Raw genomic sequence first — 26,059 nt, 5'->3', positions numbered from 1 at the left:
ATAATTTGGGTCGGACACAGTCCTGTTCCACACAGGGCTCTCGGTGCCTCCACGGATTGACCTTGATTTCACCACTGCTGGACTTTAATATCATTTAGTGTTAAAAGAATAAATGTCAAGATAAAAACACCCCTTTCCAGGATCCTCAAAGAACACTAGGCCTTCTGAGGCTGTTTTGGCCGAGCCGCTTAGAAAATACTGGTGTCCTCTCTACTGTCCAGAGCAAGTGGGAGGTTCACCATGAGCAGACCTTCCTTCATCTGCCTTTACAATGATTTAGCTGCGTGGCTCAGTGGAAGAGCACGGGCTTTGGAGTCAGAGGTCATTGGTTCAAATCCCGGCTCAGCCACTTGTCAGCTGTGTGACTTTGGGCAAGTCACTTAACTTCTCGGTGCCTCAGTTACCTCATCTGTAAAATGAGGATTAAGACTGTGAGCCCATGTGGGACAACCTGATTCCTGTGTCTACCCCAGCACTTAGAACAGTGCTCGGCACATAGTAAGCGCATAACAAATACCAACATTATTATTATAGTATTTATTGAGGACCTCCTGTGTTCAGAGCACTGCCCTGAGTGCTTGGGAGAGTACAAGACAGTACTCATGCAGTCATACAACCGTATTGATTGGGTGCGTACTCTGTGCAAAGCACTGTACTAAGCCCTTGGGAGAGACAATATGACAACAAACAGACATTCCTGCCCACAACTAGCTCACAGTCTAGAGGGGGAGACAGACATTAATATAATAAATGAATAGATCAATAAAGAAATGACAGATATATAAATATGTGCTGTGGGGATGGGAGAGAGGATGAATGAAGGAGCAAGTTAAGAGCTGTGCAGAAGGGAGTGGGAGAAAAGAGTTGGTAAGCTCATTATTATGATAATTATTATATGATAATAGTGATAACTGTGCTATTTGTTAATTGCCCTAGGGTAGATACAAGCTAATCAGGTCAGACACAGTCCCTGTCCCACATGAGATTTACAGTCTAAGGGGGGGAGAACAGATATTGAATCCCCATTTTAGAGATGAGGAAACTAAGGCACAGAAAGTTAAATGAGTGGCCCAAGGTCATACAGCAGGCAAGTGGCAAAAATGGGTTTAGAATCCAGGTCCTATTTTCATGCCCTGACCACTATACTCTGCCATTTATATGACCTTAAGCAAGTCACTTAACTTCTCTGTGCCTGTTCTTGTCTTATGCCGTTGAGTAGTTTCTAACCCATAGCAACACCACGGACACATCTCTCCCAGAACGCCCCGCTCTCCATCTGCAATCATTCTGGTAGTGGATCCATAGTTTTCTTGGTAAAAATATGGAAGTGGTTTACCATTGATGCCTTCCACACAGTAAAGCTGAATCTCTGCCCTCGACTCTCTCCTATGCCTCTGCTCCCCAACATAGGTGAGTTTTGACTTGTAACAGATTGCCTTCCACTTGCTAGCCACTGCCCAAGCTAGAAATGGAATGATTAGGCCTCTGCTTGACTCTCCCTCCAGTAGCCAAGACTGGTAGAGTACTGGAAACTCTCCAGTGCCACCCTGAGAGGGGCTGTGACTGTTACCTCATCTAAAAAATGGGGACTAAGATTGTGAATCCCATATGGGTCAAGGAATGTGTCCAATATGATTAGCTTGCATCCACCCCAGCACGTAGTACAATGCCTGGCACATAATAAGTGCTTAACAAATACCATAAAGAAAACAACAGCAACAACAATAACAAAACTTAGTGAACTATCAACTGATACCTTGTAATGTGCTCTCCCAAGCACTTAGTACAGTGCTCAATAAATCCCATTGATTTCTCGATGCTGCTGCTACCCACAGCCCTTAGAGATCAGTTTCTCCCCCTCACCGGAAATCCTCTCAGCTACTGGATCCTAATATCCTAGCAGTCTTTTCCCCTTTATCCCATGAGAAATTCCTATTGCTGTGGCTAATGCCCTCTGAAACCCATCAACGCTCCCCCACTTCGCTATGTTCTGGGTGTCCTCCCCTGCACGCCTACAGATGAAGACCGAAACATTTGGTTATTAAGCCCACAAATCGATCAGCAGTTATTTGTCGAGGGTTTCCTGGGTACGGAGCTGTGAACTGAACAGGTGGGGGACTATGATACAATAATAGAAGCAACATGGCTCAGTGGAAAGAACACGCTTGGGAGTCAGAGGTTGTGGGTTCTAATGCCGGCCCTGCCACTTATCAGCTGTGTGACTTTGGGCAAGTCACTTACTTCTCTGTGCTTTAAACTACCTCATCTGTAAAATAGGGATTAAAGTTTGTGAGCCCCACGTGGGACAACCTGATTATCTTGTATCTACCCCAGCGCTTAGAACATTGCTTGGCACATTATAAGTGCTTAACAAATACAGTCATCATTATTATTATTAGTATTTGTAGACATGTTACCTGTCCTCAAGAAGCCTTTAGTCTAGCCAGTCATCCTTTCCACCATGCAAATGTCTGGTGCACGAAAGGCTGCTGCTTCTTGTTGGTCTTTTCAGTCAAGCAGAAAAGATGGAGAGGAAGAGGAAGAGGGTTCTGAAAATGTCCACCCTCTTCCTGAATGCGCTAAAGAACCCCACTACCCATTCCAGTACTTATGAGGAACCTTATTTTTTTTCCTTTTCAAGAGCTCTGAATCTACTTTCTGCTAGGTAGAGAGGAATTAGCACATAAATTGGGAGTAAGTGTTTCATTTGGAAAATTCATTCAACATTCATTTGATCATAGTTATTGAGCACTTACTGTGTTCAGAGCACTGTACTAAGCGCTTGTGAGACTACAGTATAACAATAAGCTGACAAATTCCCTGCCCAGAATGCGCTAACAGTCTAGAGGAGAAGATGGACATAATATAAATAGATTAAATTACAAATATGTATATAAATGCTGTGGGTCTGGGAGTAGGGATGAGCAGAGAGAGCAAGTCAGGGCAACATAATAATAATAATGTTGGTATTTGTTAAGCGCTTACTATGTGCAGAGCACTGTTCTAAGAGCTGGGGGAGATACAGGTAATTAGGTTGTCCCGTGTGAGGCTCACAGTCTTAATCCCCATTTTACAGATGGGGTAACTGAGGCACAGAAAAGCGAAGTGACTTGCCCACAGTCACACAGCTGCCAAGTGGCAGAGCCGGGAATCGAACCCATGTATAAAGGAGTGGGAGAAGAGAAAAGGAGGGCTTAGTTAGGGAAGGCCTCTTGGAGGAGATGTGCCTTCAGTAAGGCTTCTCTAATATGTCGACACGGTGTAATTTTTAATTTGGAGAACTGCATTTTAGAACAGAATACTGTTTCTTCTACAGTGAAAGCACTTCATCTACAGAGAAATAAACTGTCTCAGTAGTTCAGGAAATCCCTTCACGTTTTGGAACCGTATCAATCACACATTGCCCAATCTGCTCTTGCACACTCCTTTGTAAAATTTAATAAGACCCAGCTCCAAACTGTGTTTCAAGCTGGTGAGAATTAAATCCTACTGAAAATCAATTGCTCAACTACAGGGTTCATCATGAAAGTGGCAACTGATCAAAAAAGGGTAATAGCTACTTGAATCAGCTGTCTGATACAGTTCCAGATTCTGGATGAAACAGGAGTGCTGATTTTTGTGTTAATGTAGCCTGGGAGAGGATACATCAACATTGTAAGGCTGTTTTCAGCTTAATGTTCACAGTTTGGCAGCTGTGATGGTTTCAGCCTTGGGAAACAAAATTGTCAGGTATATAAAGATCACCTGCTTAACAGTCAGGTTCTAGAATCACATCTGGACTTTCTCTGGAGATAAGATGGCTTTCTTCCTGGTAACAGGATCATACCAAATGCCTGGGAAGATGTAACGATTTCACCGAGCGGCAGGCCAGTCGGAAGTGATCAATCAATTGAAGTTTGGACTTCCAGTTTGATTCTTAGAAATAATCATAATTGTGATATTTGTTAAGCATTTATGAGGTGCCAAGCACTGTGATAAGTGCTGGGTTAGATGCAAAATCATCAGGTCCTACAGGGGGCTCCCTGTTGGAGGGAGAACAGATATTGAATCCCCATTTCACCGATGAGGGAACTGAGGCACAGAGCAATGAAGTGACTTGCCCAAGGTCACAGCAGGAAAGTGGCAGAACCGGGGAAGGTATCCAGGTGCTCTGACTCCCAGGTCAGGCCTTTGTCCACTAGAAAGACTTTCCTTTATAAATTACAAGAAAAAAACGCTGATGGTAAGTGTGGCTGAAACTCCAGTGGTAGTGATTGAGGCTTGCAGACAAAAATGTTTGAGTAGAGGGCATGTCTGAGTAGGCCAGCCTTTCTACCTACCTAGAAAATAGTAGCATTTGTTAAATGCTTTCTTTTTAATGGTATTTTAAGCGCTTACTACATTTCAGGCACTTTGCTAAGCACTGGGATAGATGCAAGCTAATCAGGTTGGACACAGTCCCTGTCCCATTGGGCTCACAGTTTTATTGCCCATTTTACAGATGTGGAAATTGAGGCACAGAGAAGTTGTGACTTGCTCAAAGTCACACAGCAGACAAGCGGCAGCCAGGATTAGAACTCAGGTCCCAGTCCTGTGATCTATCCACTAGGCACACTGCTTCTCATGGCTTACGATGTGACACACTGTGCTGAGTGCTGGAGTAGAAAAAAGGTAATCAGATCAGACACAGTCCCTCCCCCATGTGGGCTCACAGTCTAAAGGGGGAGTGAGAACAGATAGTTTAAATCTCATTTTACAGATGAGGAAACTGAGGCAGAGAAAAGTTGTCTCAGGTCACACTGAAGGCAAGTGGTAGAGTTGGGATTAGAACCCAAGTCTCCTGACTCCTAGGCCCATGCTCTCTATATTGGTCCACACTTCCCCTTCTTTCGGCAGAGAGGATCTCACTGCACACCCTTGCCTGCCTTCAAGGTCTTGGGGAAACCCCTAGTATCCAAACAATAGGGAGAGGAGGAGAGCACAGGGTGCCACTATCCTGGGGCAGCAGTTGTCAATCATCCAGACTGTGGGCCAATCATAGGCCACACCTACCGGAAGCAATCTCAAAGACCTGCTGCCCTTTTTGGAGGAATCCACTGTAGTGTTTCTTAGGTTCAACATGCTAATCTGAGACACAGCCTCCCATTTGACGGATTGAGAATGAAGCTGGAAATGTTGGCAAGCCTTTTTTTTCTGCCCCCCCCCCCCCCCCCAGCATGAAGCAGAGCATTCAGTTTGATTTTTGACATGAAATGAAGGCGATTTAAATGTACACAATCATAATTGTTTTCCAAGCACGCCAGATGGTTTTCCAATATCCTGTGCTTAAACTTCAACTGCTCATTTCAAGAGTTCTTTGATCTGTGTTTCTAGTTATAATGCCAATGTTTTCTGAAGTTTGTAAAATATGTGGGTGTGGCTACTTAATGTCTATCTTTACCCTAAATCTGGACTCTTCACCAAAACCATATAACTCAAGAGGGAAGACTTGAATTGTTTGGGAGAAAAGACAACCTGATTGTGTGAGTTTGTCTGGGAGTACAGGTTAAAATAACTCCCTTAATAGGCTGAATAGCCCCTGAAATCTTAATGGTGTGCCACTGTTAAAATACATTTTGTTCTTGTAGTTCTGCTGATTGTAATGCATTTATCAAAGACAGCATTGTCTAGTGGGTAATGGTAAAGTTCTTCAGAGGGACCCTGGAAAAAACATGTTGTTTCATAATAATAGTATTTAATAGCTGGCAACGTGCCCAGCATTGTACCAACTTCAGGGGTAGATAGAATATAATAATAATGTTGGTATTTGTTAAGCGCGCACTATGTGCAGAGCACTGTTCTAAGCGCTGGGGTAGATACAAGGTAATGAGGTTGTCCCACATGAGACTCACAGTCTTAATCCCCATTTTACAGATGAGGTAATTGAGGCACACAGAAGTTAAGTGACTTGCCCGAGGTCACACAGCTGACAAGTGGCAGAGCTGGGATTCGAACCCGTGACCTCTGACTCCCAAGCCCGGGGTCTTTCCACTGAGCCATATGTAGGACACAGTCTCTGTCACACATGGAGCTCATAGTCCAAGTATGAGGGTGAACAGGTATTTAATCCCCATTTACAGATGAAGAACTGAGGCACAGAGCAGTTAAGTGACTCTATCAAGTTCACACATCAGGCAAGTGAAGCAGAGAGACCATGAAATAACATGGTCCTGGAAGTCAGAGGACTTGGGTTCTAATTCCGCCTCTGCCACTTACCTCCTGCGTGACCATGAGCAAGTCATTTAATTTCACCGTGCCTCAGTTTCCTCATCTGTAAAATGTCGATTCTATGCCTGTTGTCATTAATACTCTGGATTCTGTCCAATCTGAATACATTGTTTCTACGCCAGCACTTAGTTTAGGGGTTGGCACATAGTAAGCACTTAACATATGCACAATTATTAATTATTAAGTGGAAAAGTTGGGATTAAAATCCAAGTCTCCTGATTCATAGGCTCATGCTCTTTCCATTAAGACATGTTTAACTGATGGAAGCTTTCTTGCACTATTCGAATTCTGGCCTTTGTTTATTTTTATAATATCTTTCTGGGCTCTCCTGGGAGCTCGCCTCAGGTATTTAGAGGCTATTGTTGGTTGTCTTGGCTCAGAAAAAATATTTCTCAATCTATGGGAAATTTTATTGAGCAAATACATGAAACTCTTGTCTCTGGCTGCTAGAAAGATGATGATATTAGGTACCTGGTTGATCAGATTACTACATCCCAAAGAAAAGGCTCATACAATTTCTTGTGTCACTCAGATTTCCGGCTCCCTCCCCGCCCTCCCCCCCCCCCCCAAACCTCAGATCAATCCATCAATCAATCGTATCTATTGAGAATCTAGTGTGGGCAGAGCACTCTACTAAGCACTTGGGAGAGTACAATACAACAAAATTGGTTGTCGAAACAGAGTTTTCTTTACGTTAACTATTCAGTTTTCATTTTGTGCTACCATTCTTCCTTTACTTGTGTTCTGGAGTGTGATGAGATGTTCTTGGGGCAAATCCTTTCCACTTGCAGACATCTGTAAATTCACTGTGCTTCCTACTGAGACTGTTGGGAAGCCCAGTGAGCAAGAATGTCGGAAGTTTTGGAACATGTCATTTCCAGAAGTATGCTTACACTTATAATTTAGTTAAGGGAAGTTTTGGTTTGGGGATTTTGGATGGCCCAAATCAAACCCCTGTTATTCATTGGAAGGTAGAAACATATTTTTCAATTAAGGGGTAAATACAGTTTAGATTCTTAAATTATATTCCTAGATGTTGAGAAATTTTACTATAAATTTAGCCTTAAGTAGCTATTCTTCTGTTTTCTATTCCCCTTAGTTATTTCTTCTCATATTTCTTTCCTCTCAAATCTTTAAATTTATATAAACATGGGCTGACACTGGGCCCATGTCCTCCCTCTAGCCTGGAACTCCCTCACTTAAGGTATGAAAGACCACCACTCTCCCCACTTTCAAAGCTGTATTAAAATCATATCTCCTCTAAGATGCCTTCCCTAAATCCTTATTTCCCCTATTCCCGCTCCCTTCTGCATCACCTAGGCACTTGGATTTGCACCCTCTAAGCACTTGATATTCATCCCACCCTCAGCCCCACAGCACTTACGTGCATATCTGTAATTTATTTTAATGTCTGTCTCCAACTCCAGTCTTTAAACTCCTTGAAGGTAGGAGAACTGTCTATGAACTCTTGTGCTGTACTCTCCCAAGCACTGAGTACAGTCTTCTGCATACAGTATGCGCTCAAAATCATTGATTGATCTTGGGCCTTGAATTGAGGGAATTTTGTGTTTACGTGTTCTCACTCCAGTGGATCATGGAGTGGAAGAATACAGCACTGTATTATGCCTTAGTGATTCAAGCGTATTGGCACAAAATGGACTCTGACCGATGAGCTCTTGGTTTGGGTTTGTGTAGAACCTACAGTGATCGTAAAACAGCCTGGTGACCTCCGGGAGGAATCCGGCCCAGAGGGTGTGATTTTAACTTAGTGAGCGTGAGGGTGTAAAAGTGGCCTTTTGGGGTTGTGGTGGTGTCTTCACCACATGGTGACCTACTTTTGTCTTCTGTAAGGGAGATTGTTTCATCACCAAATGTGCCTGCCTTAACCCTCTTAACCTTTGCCAGCTCAGCTCCTAGGCGGTGGGGATGACTGTAATCATGTTGTGGGCAGGGATTGTCTGTTATATTGTTTTATTGTACTCTCCCAAGTGCTTAGTACAGTGCTCTGCACACAGTAAGTGCTTAATAAATATGATTGACCATTTAATCAATGAAATTTATTGGGTGCTTACTGTGTGAAGAGCACTGTACTAAGCATTTGGTAGAGTACAATATAACAGAGTTGGTAGACACGTTCCCTCCCTGTAAGAGGCTTACAGTCTAGAGAAGGAGACAGACATCCATTTAGACTGTGAACTCATTATTGGGCAGAGATTATCTCTATCTGGTGCCGAATTGTACGTTCCAAGAGCTTAGTACAGTGCTCTGCACATAGTAAGTGTTCAATAAATACTATTGAATGAATGAATGAACATCAATATAAATGAATAAATTACACATATGCACATAAGTCCTGAGGGATTGAGGGTGGGGTGAATAAAGGGTGCAAATCCAAGGACAATGCAGAAGGGATTGGGAGAGGTGGAAGTCCTCTTGGAGAAGAAGTGCTTTTAATAAAGCTTTGAAAGTGGAGGATCATCAAGTAGATATGAAGAGGATGGGAGTTCCAGGCCAGGGGCTGGACATGGAGGAGGGGTTGGCAGCGAAACAGTTGAGATTGAGGTACAGTGAGTAAGTTGGCATTAGAGGAGTGACGTGTGCAGCCTGGGTTGTAGTAGGAAATCCAAAAGGTAAGATAGGAGGGGACAAAGTGATTGAGTGCTTTAAAGCCTATTGTAAGGAGTTTCTGTGTAATGAGGAGATGGAACGCAAGAGGTTCTAGAGGAGTGGGGGAAACATAGAAGCTGGGTGGCCTAGTGGAAAGATCATGGGACTGCTGAACATCTGTCTGCTGTGTGACCTTGGGCAATTCACTTTACTTCTAGCATCGGCCTTGGAGTCAGAAAGACTTGGGTTCTAATGCCAGGTCTGTCACGTGTCAGCTGCGTGACCTTGGACAAGTCACTTAACTTCTCTGGGCCTCAGTTACCTCATCTGTAAAATGGAGATTAAGACTGTGAGCCCCATGGAGGACAGGGAATGTGTCCATCCTGATTAACTTATATCTATCCTAGTGCTAGAACAATGCTTGGCATGTAGTAAGTACTTAAAAAAAACCCATAATTATCATTATTATTATTCTCTAATTATCATTATTATTATTCTCTGTGACACAGTGACCTCATGTGTAAAATGGGGATTAAAAACAAAAACTGTGAGCCCCATGTGGGACAGAGACTATGTCCAACCTGATTAGCTTGTGCATACCCTAGTGCTTAGTACAGTGCCTAGTACATAGTAAACACCTAACAAGTGCCACAGGAAGTAGTGTGGCTTAGTTGATAGGGCATGGGCTTGGGAGTCAGAAGGACCCTGGGCCAAGTCTGTCACTTGTGGGCTATATGACATTGGGCCAGTCACTTAACTTCTCTGGGTCTCAGTTATCTCATCTGTAAAATGGGGATTAAAATTGTGAGTCCTATGTGGGGCATGGACTCTCCAATCTGATTAACTTATATCTACCCTAGTGCTTGGCACCTAACAAAAGCTTAACAAGCACCAAAAAAAAAAATAATTAAAAACTCAAAAACTGTTCTGTAGAAAACTGATCGGAGCAAGCAGAGTATAGGCAAGGAGGTCAGCAAGGAGGCTGATAAAGTAATCAAGGCGTGATACGATAAGCAATTTGGATAGAGAGGAAAGCGTGGATTTTAGAGTGCTTGTAAAGGTTGAACCAACAGGATTTGGTGACAGATTGAATATGTGGGTTGAATGAGAGAGAGGAGTCAAGAATAAGGTTAAGGTTATGGACTTGTGCGACAGTGCTGACTACAGTGATGAGGAATTCAGGGGAAGGACAGAGTTTGGGTGCGACAATAAGTTCTGTTTTGGACATATTCAGTTGGAAGTGTTGGCAGGATATCCAGCTAGAGGTGTTATGAAGTCAGGAGGAGAAGGAGGAGGAGAGCGATCAGGACTGAAGATGAGATTTTGTTAATCATGGTAGTTGAAGCCATGGGAAGGTATTCATTCAATAGTATTTCATTCAATAGTATTTAATGAGCGCTTACTATGTGCAGAGCACTGTACTAGGTGCTTGGAATGTACAAATCGGCAACAGATAAAGACAGCCCCTGCCCATTGATGGGTTTACAGTCTAATCTAGGGTATGGGTCTGGAAGTCAGAGGAACTGGGTTCTAATCTCTACTTCTTGCTGTGTGACTCTATGCAAGTCATTTAGCTTCTCCCCCTCTGTAGAATGAAGATTTGATACCTGTTCTCCTTCCCCTTTAGCCTGGGAAGCTCATATGGGACGGGGACTGTATCTCACCTGATTCCCTTGCCCTTACCCCAGTGCTTAATACAGTCCTTGTCACATAGTAAACACTATGTAAATTGTTATAATTAGGGTGACTTATCCCCGCTTCTCCAGTTCCAGGCACATTGTTTTTGTTATGGCCACCACCTATAATAACAATGACAGGGAGTCAGAGGTCATGGGTTCTAATCCCGGCTCCGCCGCTTGGCAGCTCTGTGACCGCGGGCAAGTCATTTAAATTCTCTGTACCTCAGTTACCTCATCTGTAAAATAGAGATGAAGACTGTGAGCCCAACGTGGGACAACCTGATTGCCTTGTATCTACCCCAGCACTTAGAACAGTGCTTGGCACATAGTAAGCGCTTAACAAATATCAACATTATTATTATTAATAATGACTGTAGCATTTGTGAAGCACTTACTATTTGGTAAGCAATGCATTAAGTGGTGATGTCGATGCCATGCAATCAAAACAGAGTTGCTATCCCAGTGCTCTGCACACAGTGAGCACTCAAAAATGAAGATTGGTTGAATGTGGGTTCCGGTCTACGGGGGAGGTGAACATGTATTTATTCCCCATTTTACAGATAAGGAAGTTGAGGCAAAGAGAAGTTAAAAGATTTGACTAAGATCACACAGTAGAGAAGCAGCATGGCTCAGTGGAAAGAGCATGGGCTTAGGAGTCAGAGGTTATGGGTTCTAATCCTGGCTCCGTCATCTGTCAGCTGTGTGACTTTGGGCAAGTCACTTAACTTCTTGGAGCCTCAATTACCTCATCTGTAAAATGGGGATTAAGACTGTGAGCCTCACATGGGACAACCTGATTACCCTGTATCTACCCCAGCACTTAGAACAGTGCTCAGCACATAGTAAATGCTGTGAAGGACTGACCCCCTATTTTACCCCATACATAACATATCCTAGTGGATAGAGCACAGGCTTGGGAGTCAGAAGGACCTGGGTTCTAATTCCAGCTCTGTCGCTTGTCTGCTGTGTGAGGCAAATCACTTGACTTCTCCGTGCCTCAGTTCCCTCATCTGTAAAATGGGAGTTAAGACTGTGAGCCGCAATTGGGACATGGACTGTGTCCAACCTGATTTGCTTGTATCCACCCCAGCACATAGTAAGCATTTAATAAATACCACAGTTATTATTGTAATTATAATAGTGGTAACTGGCCAAGTTTATCTTTTTTCAATATATCCAGGTAGGTCTTTTACAATGTATCTAGTTACTTAGAATAAAGGAAGGGCCTGAGGAATTTCAGATGAAGAGGGCTAATATTTGAACTCTTGTTTTTTGAGCTGAACTTCACTTTTCTACAAGATGTTCATATAAATTATTCTCCAAATCCCCTGACACCAAGATAAGGAGGTATCTGCCCCACTGATCTTGAGCTTTTTACTTCAAGATAAGTAGAAATAAAAACATTTTCTCTCAGTGGATGGTAAACATATTGAATTTATTCCAGGAGGTAATTCAGGCAGAAAATATAAATCAATTTAAGATGAGTTTAGGTAAACATAATGAAAGAAGTGTTCATATTGGGTAAGAGGGGAAAATTAGGGATGTTCAAAGGCTAGAGAAGGGTTTAAATAGGTTTATGGAACATGGGTCTGTGATAGACCATATGGGAAATATGATTCATCCCTATCCACTAGAATGGCTCTCAACCATTTCTCTTCTAGGTATCATTGCCAGAGATCAAATATGGGGCTGGAAGACAGTTGGTTTGACTGAAAGATGGAATTTCTTGAATTCATAATACCTACAACATGCTAAAATGAGTTAATAGCCCAGTAAAATACAAGGTTTTTTTTTTTTTAATCTTTCTTTTTGTCAGAGAAAGAAGGGAAAAGGAGAGGAGAGTCTTGAGCTATTTAGAAGGTTTTCTAAACTAAGCTATACTGGATGTAATTTGTTGATTTTTTTTTCAAATTATACATATTGCCTCAGATTATGCTTTAGAGTTGGAGAGTAGAAAAGTAAAACCAACCACTGCCATGAAAACCAGGAGCTATCATCCCTAGAAAAGGAAAGTCAAGTTGAAAATATAGCATACCTGGCCTGGGAACATTTATCTGTGGTTCCTTCCAAAGGTTCTTTCCTAATCACTTCCAAAACTATAACCATCACTTCATCTGGGACCAACCAGGAGGTCAGAACTGTGCTAAATAAGGGAAAAGAGTTGTAACTGAGGCCCAGTAAATGAGTTATTCCTGATCCTTTGAAGAGAGTGGAGGGACACCCCCCCAACACATTTAAATAATAATAATTATGACATATGTTAAGCGCTTACTAGGTGCCAACAGCTATTCTAAGCCCTGGGGTAGATATACAAGGTAATCAGGTTGTCCCAAGTGGGGCACAGTCTTAATCCCCATTTTATAGATGAGATAACTGAGGCACAGAGAAGTTAAGTCACACAGCTGACAAGTGGCAGAGCTGGGATTAGAACCCACGACCTCTGACTCCTAAGCCCTGGCTCTCGTCATTAAGCCATGCTGCTTCAGGAGTTAGGGCCTAGTATTAATATTATTTATTGAGCATCTACTGGGTACAGCAAACTAAACTAAGTACTCTGGAAGTACCAAGCAGTGAAGTAATACATTCCCTGTCTACAAGGAGCTTATAGTCTAATGGAGGAGACAGGCAAAAACATGTTTACAAGGTGAGTAATCTAATTGAATACACAATTGATACCTATATTTCAAAGGTGTAGGAAGGGTATGAATAAATGCTTGAATGCTGAAGAATGCTGGTGGCTTTATAGTAATTATGGTATTTTTTAGGTGCTTACTATGTGTTAAGTACTGTTTTAAGTGTTGGGGTAGATACAAGTTAATCAGGTCATACACACTCCCTGTCCCACGTGGGGTCACAGTCTATATAGGAGGGAGAACAGATAATAGAATTCCTATTTTACAGTTGAGGAAATTGAGGTAGAGAGAAGTTAGACGACTTAACCAAAATCACACAATGAAGAAGTCAAGATTAGAACCCAGGTTCTTTGACTCCCTGGTCCAGGCTTTTTCTCCTAGGGCATACTGTCTCCCAACAATTATTTGACATGAGATGCTGAGAATTAATTCTAGTTGGATGAGGAGGTGGGATTTTTAGAGTCTCTGTCCAGAATTTAGGTGTTTTTAGAGGGAACAAAGCCTGTGTCCCTTTTTAGAAGCCAAACAACTTTTAAGTAAGCTTAAGGATATGTAACAATTCATAGAAAAAGGCACCTCTAGGACTTCTGTTAGTTCTCATAACAGGTTTGAAACTCTTCTTCCAGGAACTACTTCTGTATATACAATGGGAACACTCCTGCTCTAAAATGTCACACCCAGTGCAGCCATGATAAAGAAATTTTGGGATGAGTTGATCAACCCTCTGCTTTGTTTTAATACCCTACCTACCTCACTGAGTTGTATGGGGGGCATTTTTAAAAATATCATTTGTTACTCACTTACTCTGTGTCAGGCACTATACTGAGCACTTGGGTAAATAAGACGGTAATCAGGATAGACAGAGTCCATTTCCCACATGGGGCTCACAGTTTTAATGCCCATTTTACAGATGTGGTAATTGCGGCCTGGAGAAATCAAGTGATTTGCCCAAGGTCACACACCAGACAAGTGGCGGAGTCAGGATTAGAATTCAAGTCCTTCTGACTCCCAGGCACATGCTCTATCCACTGAGCAACATTCTTTGGCTATTTCTAAGGCTAAAGCATAGTTACACGCATTCTAGAAAACCCTAGCAACGTTTTGCTTTAAGCTGTAATTACTTTGGAATTTGACTTAGGTAATGAGACCGAAATGGGAGAGGGCTATGTCCGTCCTAACTAATTTGTACTTACCCCACTTCTTTGATATTAGAAAGCTCTGAACAAATACTGTAAATAGAAGCAGCATAGCTTAGTGGAAAGAGCACAGAGTTGGGAGGCAGAGGGTGTGGGTTCTAATCCCTACTCTGCCATTTGACTGCTCTGTGACTTTGGGCAAGTCACTTAACTTCTCTGTCCTTCAGTTACCTCATCTGTTAAATGGGGATTAAGAATATGAGTCCCACATGGGACAACCTGATGACCTTGTATCTACCCCAGCGCCTAGAACAGTGCTTAGCACATAGTAAGTGCTTAATAAATACTATCATTATTATTGTAATAAGCCCATTAGTGGTACCAGCATCCTTTTGATTCAGGCAACTTTTAATTCAAGTAACGGACACTTGAATATTCTGTATTTTGCAGGTCAATGCATTATTGTCCCACGCGGGACAACCTGATGACCTTGTATTCCTCCAGTGCTTAGAACAGTGCTTTGCACATAGTAAGCGCTTAACAAATGCCACCATTATTGTTATTATTCCAGCAAGACTGAAAAAATTATCTACATGAAATAATAATAATTGTAGTATTTGTTAAGCACTTACTATGTGCCAAGCACTGTTCTAAGTGCTAAGGTAGATATAAGGTAATCAGGTGGGACACAGTCCCTGTCCCTTATTAGGTTCACAGTCTTAATCCCCATTTTACTGATGAGGCACAGAGAAGTTAACGTCTTGCCCAAGGTCACACAACAGACATGTGGCAGAGCTGGGACTAGAACCCACATCCTCTGACTACCAGGCCCAGGCTCTTTCAGTAGTATTTTGTCTGCAAGACTCTTCATTCATTCATTCAATAGCATTTATTGAACGCTTACTATGTGCAGAGCACTGTACTAAGCACTTGGAATGTACAATTCAGCAACAGATAGAGACAATCCCTGCCCAATAACGGGCTCACAGTCTAAACGCGGCGTCATTGCCTCTATGTGCTCTAATCGGCTCAGAGATGGTTCCCTGAGTGGTAATTAGCTCAGTAGGACTGGGGTCACTGGAGTAATAATAATAATTAGTAGTAATTGCGGTATTTGTTAAGCGCTTACTGTGTGTCAGGCACTGTACTAAGCACTGGGGTGAATACAAGCAAATCAGGTTGACCCATTCCCTGTCCTACAAGGGGCTCAGAGTCTCAATCCCCATTTTACCGATGAGGTAACTGAGGCGTGGGAAAGTGAAGCGACTTGCCCAAGGTCACTGAGCAAGCAAATGGCAGAGCTGGAATAATAGGAGCAGGCTCAGGGGTAAAGAGGGAAAAGAGCAGTGGGGAAAAGGAGAGGGAGTTTGGAAGATGGGTGATCTGGGCCCAAGTTCTTGAGGGCATCATGGCACCTGGGGCCCGGCTGGCTTCCTGAAAGAGAGTCTGGTTGCACGAGGAATAGTAGCAAGAGCACAGATGAGAGGGAGTGACAAAGAGAGGTCAGGAGTCAGGATTTAGGGCAGAGATAGAAACTCGTAGAGGGCAGGAATCATGTCTACCTATCCTATTGGATTGAACCCTCCCAATCCCTTAGTACAGTGCTCTGCACCCAGCAGGCGCTCAATAAACACCATGAGAAGCGGCATCTCTTCGTGGATAGAGCATGGTCCTGGGAGTCAGAAGAACCTGGGTTCTAATGTTGGCTCTGTCACAGGTTTGCTGTGTGACCTTAGGCAAGTCAACACATCAGCGTGGCTCAGTGGAAAGATCATGGGTTTAAGAGTCAAGGGCCATAGGTTCTAATCCCGGCTCTGCCACGTGTCAGCTGGGTGACTTTGGGCAAGCCACCTCACTTCTCTGGGTCTCAGTTCCCTCGTCTGTAAAATGGGGATTAAAACTGTGAGCCCCACATGGCACAACCTGATCACCTTTATCCCCCCAGGGCTTAGAACAGTGCTTTGCACATAGTAAGCGCTTAACAAATGCCACCATTATTATTATTATTTAACTTCTTTGGGCCTCAGATCCTTCACCTGTAAAATGGGAATTAAGAGTATGAGCCCCAAGTGGGCCAGGGACTCTGGAGCCCGGGCTTGGGAGTCAGAGGATGTGGGTTCTAATCCTGGCTCTGCCACTTGTCTGCTGTGTGACCTTGGGCAAGCCACTTATTTTCTCTCTGCCTCACTTAACTCATCTGTAAAATGGAGAGTAAGACTGAGCCCCACACAGAACAACCTGATTACCTTGTATCTATGCCAGTGCTTAGAACAGTGCTTGGAACATAGTAAGCACTTAACAAATACCATAATTATTATTATTATTAATAATAACGTGTATCCACCCCAGTGCTTAGAATAGTGCTTGGCACATAGTAAGCGCTTAAATACCATCGTTATTATGTTTATTATTATTGATGGATTAAGCGCTTACTATGTGCCAAGCACTGTATTAAACACTAAGGTAGATATACATGCTAATCACATTGTCCCTGGAAGAGTAGGGACAACCGGAGACAAGCCAAATATTTCTGCCCGTCTTAAAGGAACGAGAGATTTGCATTTCTGAGACTAAGGTAAACAGCTGAGAGGGTCAGCAGTGGGAATGCTTGGGCCATGGTATTGCCATGGTAACCCAGCGGTAAGGATGCAGTCAAAATATGTGTTCTTCTAAGAGGAAGCTATCTCTATAGTGACCACATTTTGGGAAGCTTCTTTTTTCCTCCCCTTGCTAGAGAAATTTACATTTTGCATCCAGTAGCGATTCAGCATTTCCATAAGAATGAAACTATTTTCAGCATTTAATCAGTTTCAGTGATCCACTTTTTACTGCAATGATAGTGGGTCTGATCCATGGAATACTGAACAGAAAGCTATTCATTCCTTCCAGGATAGAGCGGAGGCATTTTTACTCACAGCTGATGTGTTTGATAATTAGTGGGTTAGAATAGCAATTGCCATCCACAAAGTAAATCCAAGTTGTGCTGGTAATAATCCACCTCCAAGCAGAGTCATAATCTCTTTACCATTTGGGAGATGTCAAAAAAAGACATCTCCAGTAAATTCTCAATAAACCAAGAGCAGCCTGATGGATAGTTGAAACACAAAATACTCATTTTGGTCAATCAATTCAACTCCTTTCCCTCCCCTAATAGTTTACTTGAGCTCTGGATTTGAGGCTTCTCCTCCTTTCTCCACTTTTTCACCTTCTGATGGAGATGAGCAGTGTAGCCTATTGGAAAGAGCACAGACCTGGGAGTCAGAGGACCTGAGATTTAATTCCAGCTCTGCCACTTAATTTATTTGCATTTATTGAGTGCTTACTGTTTTCAGAGCACTATTTTAAGTGCTTGGGAAAGTACAACAATAAACAGTCACATTTTCTGCCCACAACAAGCTTGCTGTGTGCTCTAAAGCAAGTCACTTAACTTCTCTGATTCTTTTGTATTATACTTTTCCATGTGCTCAGTACAGTGCTCTGAACATGGGAACTGCTCAATAAATACCATTGATTGATTCTCTGTGCCCGTTACCTCATCTGTAAAATGGGGATGAAAACTATATGGTCCATTTGGGACACGGACTTGGGAGTCAGAGGTCATGGGCTCTAATCCTCCCTTCCTCCTCTCTCGCGCCGCTCCGGTCTATTCTTCACTCCGCTGCCCGGCTCATCTTCCTGCAGAAACGATCTGGGCATGTCACTCCCCTTCTTAAACAACTCCAGTGGTTGCCTATCGACCTCAGCTCCAAACAAAAACTCCTCACTCTAGGCTTCGAGGCTCTCCATCACCTTGGCCCTTCCTACCTCTCCTCCCTTCTCTCTTTCTACCGCCCACCCCGCACGCTCCGCTCCTCTGCCGCCCACCTCCTCGCCGTCCCTCGGTCTCGCCTATCCCGCCGTCGACCCCTGGGTCACGTCCTCCCGCGGTCCTGGAACGCCCTCCCTCCTCACCTCCGCCAAACCGATTCTCTTTCCCTCTTCAAAACCTTACTTAAAAATCACCTCCTCCAAGAGGCCTTCCCAGACTGAGCTCCTCTTCCCCCTCTACTCCCTCTGCCATCCCCCCTTTACCTCTCCGCAGCTAAAGCTTCATTTTCCCCTTTTCCCTCTGCTCCTCCACCTCTCCCTTCCCATCCCCACAGCACTGTACCCGTCCGCTCAACTGTATATATTTTCGTTACCCTATTTATTTTGTTAATGAATTGTACATCGCCTTGATTCTATTTAGTTGCCATTGTTTTTATGAGATGTTCTTCCCCTTGACGCTGTTTAGTGCCATTGTTCTTGTCTGTCCGTCTCCCCCGATTAGACTGTAAGCCCGTCAAACGGCAGGGACTGTCTCTATCTGTTGCCGACTTGTTCATCCCAAGCGCTTAGTACAGTGCTCTGCACATAGTAAGCGCTCAATAAATACTATTGAATAAATACTATTGAATGAATAATCCCAGCTCCGCCGCTTGCCAGCTATGTGACTTTGGGCAAGTCACTTCACTTCTCTGTGCCTCAGTTCCCTCATCTGTAAAATGGGGATTAAAACTGTGAGCCCCACGTGGGACAACCTGATCACCTTGTATCCCCCAGCGCTTAGAACAGTGCTTTGCACATAGTAAGTGCTTAACAAATACCAACATTATTATTATATCTGCCCCAGCGATCAATTCAGCGCCTGGCATATAGTAGGCTCTTAACAAATAACATTAAAAAGAAAGAGAAGAGAAGAGAAGCAGCATGGCTTAGTGGAAAGAGCACGGGCTTGGGAGTCAAAGGATGTGGGTTCTAATCCTGGCTCCACCACTTGTCTGTTGTGTGACCTTAGGCAAGTCACTTAACTTCTCTGTGTCTCAGTTCCCTCGTCTGTAAAATGGAAATTAAGTGTGAGCCCCACGTGGGACAACCTGATTACCCTTATCCACCCCAAAGCTTAGAACAGTGCTTGGCACATAGTAAGTGCTTAACAAGTACCATAATTATTATTATTATTTAAGTGTGACCCTGGAAGGTGCAAAGGTTAGGCAACTGAAAGAGGAGGACAAACAAAGGGAATGGATAATGCAAAGTCTAGATAATCGCCATTTTGATTTTAATGTTAACATTGTGGACAGGGAATGTGTCTACAGATTCTGTTGGATTGTACTCTCCTAAGTGCTTAGTACATAGTAAGCACTCAATAAATACGGTTGCCTGAACTAGTGGAGAGAGCATATAGGACTAGGGGTCAGGAAACTTAAATCCTTGTCCCAGCTCAGCCACTGGCCTCCCGTGTCACCTTGGGCATGCCATCCATCTTCTTTGTGCCTCGGTTGTCTCATCTGTAAACAGGTGAAGAGGTACCTTTCATTCATTCAATAGTATTTATTGAGCGCTTACTATGTGCAGAGCACTGTACTAAGCGCTTGGAATGAACAAGTCGGCAACAGACAGTCCCTGCTGTTTGACGGGCTTACAGTCTAATCGGGGGAGACGGACGGACAAGAACAATGGCAATAAATAGAGTCAAGGGGAAGAACATCTCGTAAAAACAATGGCAACTAAATAGAATCGAGGCGATGCACATTTCATTAACAAAATAAATAGGGTAATGAAAATATATACAGTTGAGCGGACGAGTACAGTGCTGAGGGGATGGGAAGGGAGAAGGGGAGGAGCAGAGGGAAATGGGGGTAAAAGAGGGTGAAGCTATGGAGAGGTGAAGGGGGGGTAGTAGAGGGAGAAGAGGAGCTCAGTCTGGGAAGGCCTCTTGGAGGAGGTGAGTTTTAAGTAGGGTTTTGAAGAGGGAAAGAGAATCAGTTTGGCGGAGGTGAGGAGGGAGGGCGTTCCAGGACCATGGGAGGTCATGGCCCGGGGGTTGACGGCGGGATAGGCGAGACCGAGGGATGGTGAGGAGGTGGGCGGCGGAGGAGTGGAGCCTATGGGGTGGGCACTGGAAAGAGAGAAGGGAGGAGAGGTAGGAAGGGGCAAGGGGATGGAGAACCTTGAAGCCTAGAGTGAGGAGTTTTTGTTTGGAGCGGAGGTTGATAGGCAACCACTGGAGTTGTTTAAGAAGGGGAGTGACATGCCCAGCTCGTTTCTGCAGGAAGATGAGCCAGGCAGCGGAGTGAAGAATAGACCGGAGCGGGGCGAGAGAGGAGGAAGGGAGGTCAGAGAGAAGGCTGACACAGTAGTCTAGCCGGGATATAACGAGAGCCCGTAGCAGTAAGGTAGCCCTTTGGGTGGAGAGGAAAGGGTGGATCTTGGCGATATTGTATAGGTGAAACTGGCAGGTCTTGGTAACGGATAGGATGTGTGGAGTGAACGAGAGAGACGAGTCAAGGATGACACCGAGATTGCGGGCTTGAGAGACCTGCCTTCCCTCTCTTTTCGATTGCAAGCTCCGGGTTGGACAGGGGGTCTGTCCAATCTGGCAACTCTATATTTACCCCAGCGCTTAGCACAGTGCTTTGACAGAGGGTAAGAGCTTAATAAATACCATCATTCTCATTTTACTAAGCTCAGCATGTTCGATTCGAACACTCATAGAATGCATCCAATCCGAATGTATTCTTCAAGAGAGTAGGAAGTCAGGTGGAACTAAGCTGAGTCCACCCCTTCCGAAGAGCCCCAGGATTTGATTTTTTTTCCCATAGTCTCAGACAGTACATTCAGTTACCTGAAACGTGGGTTATTGGAAACTTTCACTCTATCAACCTGAAGTATAATCATACTGCCAGAAGAGCAGATAATGAGCATTGTATTGGTGAAATGGCTTAGAATAATTCATTTCTCTTAAAGATTAGTGTGGTATCAACAGTGTTGTAATGTGGGTTGAGCGAGAGGAGGTGGAAGCAGAAGAGAACTGCTATCAAGGCTTATTATTGCTTTCTCCTGCGTGGGTGGAAATGAAAGCAAGTCATCCCAGAGAGAGGAGTGAACCTCACGGAATAAAACCAACATTTTTAAAAAATGCCATTTGTTAATCACTTACTATGTGTCAGCCACTATACTAAGCACTGGGGTAGATATAATTAATTGCGTAGGACTCAGTCCGTGTATCATATGGGGCTCACAGTCTTAATTCCATTTTGCAGATGAGGTAATCAAGGTACAGAGAAGTTAGGTGACTTTTCCAAGATCTCACAGGAGACAAATGGCAGAGCTGGGATTAGAACCCAGGTCCTCTTGACTATCAGACCCAGTCTCTATCCACTAGGCCATGCTGCTTTCTTGTCCCCTAGGGCTTAGGGAAGGACTCCTGGAGGAGATGTGAGTTTAATAGGGCTTTGAAGATAGGGAGAGTGGTGGTCAATCCATGGTATTTATTGAGTGCTTACTGTGTATAGAGCAATGTACTGAGCACTTGGAAGAGTACAATATAACAGAGTTAGTAAACATGTTCTCTGTCCACAAGGAGCTTACTGTCTTGAGGGGTCTGTCATAGCCAGAGTGGGAGAGAGTTCCAGGCCAGAGGATGTGGGCAAGGGGTTGGCTCCAAGAAAGACAAGATCAAATTACCATGTGTAACTTGGTATTAGAGGAGTGAAGTGAGTAGGTTGGGAAGCAGCATGGCATAGTGGATAGAGCACGGGCCTGGGAGACAGAAGGTCATGGGTTCTAATCTCAGCTCTACCATTTGTCTGCTATGTGACCTTGGGCATGTCATGTAACTTTTCTGAGCCACAGTTTCCTCATCTGGAAAATGAGGATTGAGACTGAGCCCCATATGGGATAGGGACAGTGTCCTGTTTACATGCCTGTTTACTTGTTTTGATGCATGTATATCTATAATTCTATTTATATTGATGCCTGTTTACTTGTTTTGATGTCTGTCTCCCCCCTTTTAGACTATAAACCCGTTGTTGGCAGGGATTGTCTCTATTGCTGAATGGTACTTTCCAAGCGCCTAGTACAGTGCTCTGCACGAATTAAGCACTCAATAAATACGATTGAATGAGTGAACCCAATTTGCTTGTATCCATCCCAGTGCTTTGTATAGAACCTGGCATATAGTAAGCACTTCACAAATACCATTATTATTATTATTGTAGTAGGAGATCACTGAGGATTGGTAGGAGGAGGAGATCAGATTGAGTGATTTTAAGCTGATGGAAAGGAGTTTATGTGTGAAGCAGAAGTGTATGGGAAACCATTCACTCATTAATTCATTCAATAGTATTTATTGAGCGCTTACTATGTGCAGAGCACTATACTAAGCACTTGGAATGTACAATTCGGCAACAGAGACAATCCCTGCCCATTGACGGGCTTATACTGGAGGTTCTTGAGGGGTCGGGAGATATGGACAACATTTCTTTAGAAATGTGATCTGGGCAGCAGAGTGAAGTATAGACTGGAGTGCGGTGAGGCCGGGAGGTCAGCGAGGAGACTGAGGTGTCAAAGCAGGAAATGAGTGTTTAGTTATGGTGCAGTTTGGAGAGGAAGGGGGGGATTCTAGAGATTCTTTGAAGGTAGAACTGACAAGATTTGGTGATATACCTCATATGCAAGTTGAATGAAAGAGATGAGTTGAGGAAAATGCTAGAGTAAAGGCTTGTGAGACAGGAAGAATGTGGTGTTGTCTGTGGAGATGGGAAAGATGATCAGAGGACTGGATTTGGATTGAAGATGAAGAGCTCTATCTTGGTCATGTTTAGTTTGAGATGTTGGCAGGACATCCAAAATGAGATGTCCTGAAGGCAGGAAGAAAAGTGAGACTGCAGAGGAGGAGAGAGATCAGGGTTGGAGAAGGATATACAGGAATCATCCACATAGTGATGGTAGTTGAAACTGTGGGAAAGATTAAGTTCTCCAAGGAAGTGATTGTAGATGGAGAATAGAAGGGCACCCAGAACTGAGAACTTGGTATTATAAGTTCCTCTCATTCAATCCCCATATTCAGTCCATCACTAAATCCTCTCGGTCCCACTTTCACAACATTGCTAAAATCTGCCCTTTCCTCTCCATCCATACTGCTACCAAGTTAATACAGTCACCCATCCCACCTGGATTACTGCATCAGCCTCCTTGCTGACCTCCCAGCCTCTTTCTCTCCCAACTCCAGTCCATACTTCACAATACTGCACGGATCATTTTTCTACAGAAACATTCATGACATCCTGAGGACCCCACTCCTCAGAAAACTCCAGGGGTTGTCCGTCAAACAAAAACTCCTCACCATTGGTTTTAAAGCACTCCTTCACCTTGCCCCCTCCTATCTCACCTACCTACTCTCCTACAACCCAGACTGCACACTTCACTCCTCTAGTGCTAACCTTCTCACTGTGCCTCCATCTTGCCTATCTCACCACCAACACCAAACTCAGTTCCTGTTTCTGGCCTGGAACGTCCTCCCTCCTCAAATCTGACAGACGATTACTCTCTCCCCCTTTAAAGCCTTAATAAAGGCTCATCTCCTCCAAGAAGCCTTCCCAGACTGAGCTCCCCTTTCCTCTTCTCCCACTCCTTTTTGCATCACCCTGACTTGCTTCCTTTGTTCTTCCTCACTCCCAACCCCACAGGACTTATTATTATAAGCAAGTGTTGTTGAGTCATTTCTGATTCGTAGTGACTCTCTGGATATATTTTCTCCAGAACATCCTGTCTTCTGCCATAATCTGTAACCTGGCTAACAATTCTTCCATTATCATTGTTATGGTTTCTATCCATCTTGCTGCCAGTCTGCCTCTTCCATGTTTTCCATGGACTTTCCAAACATTTAGTGTCTTCTCCAGAGGATTAGTTCTCCTGATTGTGTCCATAATATGCTAATCTAAGTCGAGTCATTTGGCCTTCATATCTGTAATTTATTTGTACTGATGTCTGTCTCCCACTCTCTAGACTGTAAACTCGTTGTGGGTCTGGAATGTGTCTGTTTATTGTTGTATTGTACTTTCCCAAGCACTTAGTGCAGTGCTCAATAAATACCACTGAATGAATGAACTGAGAAACAGCATGGTCTAGTGGATAATTATGGGTAATTTTATGTTTTGGTGTTTAATAATAATAATAATGATAATAATAATGTTGGTATTTGTTAAGCGCTTACTATGTGCAGAGGACTGTTCTAAGCGCTGGGGTAGATACAGGATAATCAGGTTGTCCCACATGAGGCTCACAGTCCTAATCATTATTTTACAGATGAGGTAACTGAGGCACAGAGAAGTTAAGTGACTTGTCCACAGTCACACAGCTGACAAGCGGCAGAGTCGGGATTCAAACCCATGACCTCTGACTCCCAAGACCGTGCTCTTTCCACTGAGCCATGCTGCTTCTCTAATAATCTTGGTCTTTGTTAAGCGCTTACGATGTGCAGAGCACTGTTCTAAGCGCTGGGGTAGACACAGGGTAATCAGGTTGTCCCATGTGAGGCTCACAGTCTTAATCCCCATTTTACAGATGAGGTAACTGAGACACAGGGAAGTGAAGTGACTTGCCCACAGTCCCACAGCTGCCAAGTGGCAGAGCTGGGATTTGAACCCATGACCTCTGACTCCCAAGCCCGGGCTCTTTCCACTGAGCCATGCTGCTTCCCACTTACTATATGCCAAGCACTGTACTAAGTAGTGGGGCAGATACAAGATAATCTAGTCCCACCTGGGGCTTACAGTCTTAGTAGGAGGAGGATCCAGATTCCAGGCCCATGCTCTTTTCACTAGGCCACCCTAATACTCATAAAGTACAGGCCTGGAAGCCAGAGGACCTGGGTTCTAATTCTGGCTCTACAACTTGCCTGCTGTGTGACCATGGGCAAGGCGCTTAACTTCTCTATTGTTCAGTTTCCTCAACTGCAAAGTGAGGATTCAATGCCTGTTCTCCCTTCTACTTAGACTCTGAGCTCCATGTAGGACAAGGGCTGTTTTGGCCTGATTAACTTGTAGAACAGTGCTTGCCACATAGTAAGTGCTTAACAAATACCATAAAAAAACCATATTGAGCCTTAAGGGATCCCACAATTAAGCATTAGGAGGCAGAGGAGGAGCTGGTGAAAGAGACTGAGAAGTGGAGGCCAGAGAGATGGGAGGAGAACCAGGAGAGGACAGTGTCAGTGGAGCCAGGATTAAATAATATTTTCAGGAGAAGGGGGTGGTCCATGGTGTTGAAGGCAGTTGAGAGATTGAAAACCATTAGGATGGAGCAGAGACAGTTGGATTTTGCAAGAAGTAGGTCATGGGTTCCTTAGAGAACAGTGTCTTTGGAGTGAATGGGGAGGAAGCCAGGTCAGAGAGGGATCTAGGAGAGAGAAGGAGGAGAGGAAGTGGAGGCAGTAGGTGTAAAGAGCTCTCTCAAGGAGTTTGGGAAAAGAATGGCATGAGTGTGATGGGATGATAACTGGAGGGTGCTATGGGGTCAAAGGAGGGTTTATCAGTCCTACTAGCTACGTGATGCATTATTTGAAGCCTTGCAAAGTGGTTTCATATAGAGGTCTCCCGGAGCTGCTTATTTCAGGGTATTGTTTGAGGATCGTACCATAATGCTGCGGCCCTGGCGTAATAAACTTCTCTGAATATTTATTGCATTACATACGCGCAGTGGATTCAATTTTCTAAAAGCACTGAATTTTTGTGGATGCAACGTGCTAAGTTAATGCTGTTCTATTTAACCCCGGTGGATGTATGTGTTTTGGTGACTCTCTTGGGTGGCATTTTCTCCTTTTACTTATTGGACAGGAATGAAGGCAGCGCTGTAATTTACAGCCCAAAGATGCTATTCATGGGTGGTCCCTCGCAGCCGTGGCAAGTAGCCCGTGATCTTCCCTCACCAGTTCTCATTTCTTTGAAGGCAGAAG

At 43.8% G+C, this 26,059-nt stretch overlaps 1 protein-coding gene and 1 non-coding gene across 3 annotated transcripts in view; one reads left to right on the top strand and one right to left on the bottom strand.

The window, feature by feature from the left end:
* The window catches only part of PLCH1 (phospholipase C eta 1), a 248,057-nt gene that overhangs the window by 114,591 nt on the left and 107,407 nt on the right, over positions 1 to 26,059 (top strand). The window lies entirely within an intron of this gene.
* LOC114817553 lies at positions 1,421 to 1,557 on the bottom strand. The gene has a single exon (XR_003765420.1). It is a non-coding gene; the product is annotated as a small nucleolar RNA SNORA7 (small nucleolar RNA).

The sequence above is a fragment of the Ornithorhynchus anatinus genome, chromosome 1, assembly GCF_004115215.2.
Source record: "Ornithorhynchus anatinus isolate Pmale09 chromosome 1, mOrnAna1.pri.v4, whole genome shotgun sequence".
In the NCBI taxonomy this organism is placed as follows: Eukaryota; Metazoa; Chordata; class Mammalia; order Monotremata; family Ornithorhynchidae; genus Ornithorhynchus; species Ornithorhynchus anatinus.
This window is presented reverse-complemented; position numbering and strand designations above follow the sequence as displayed.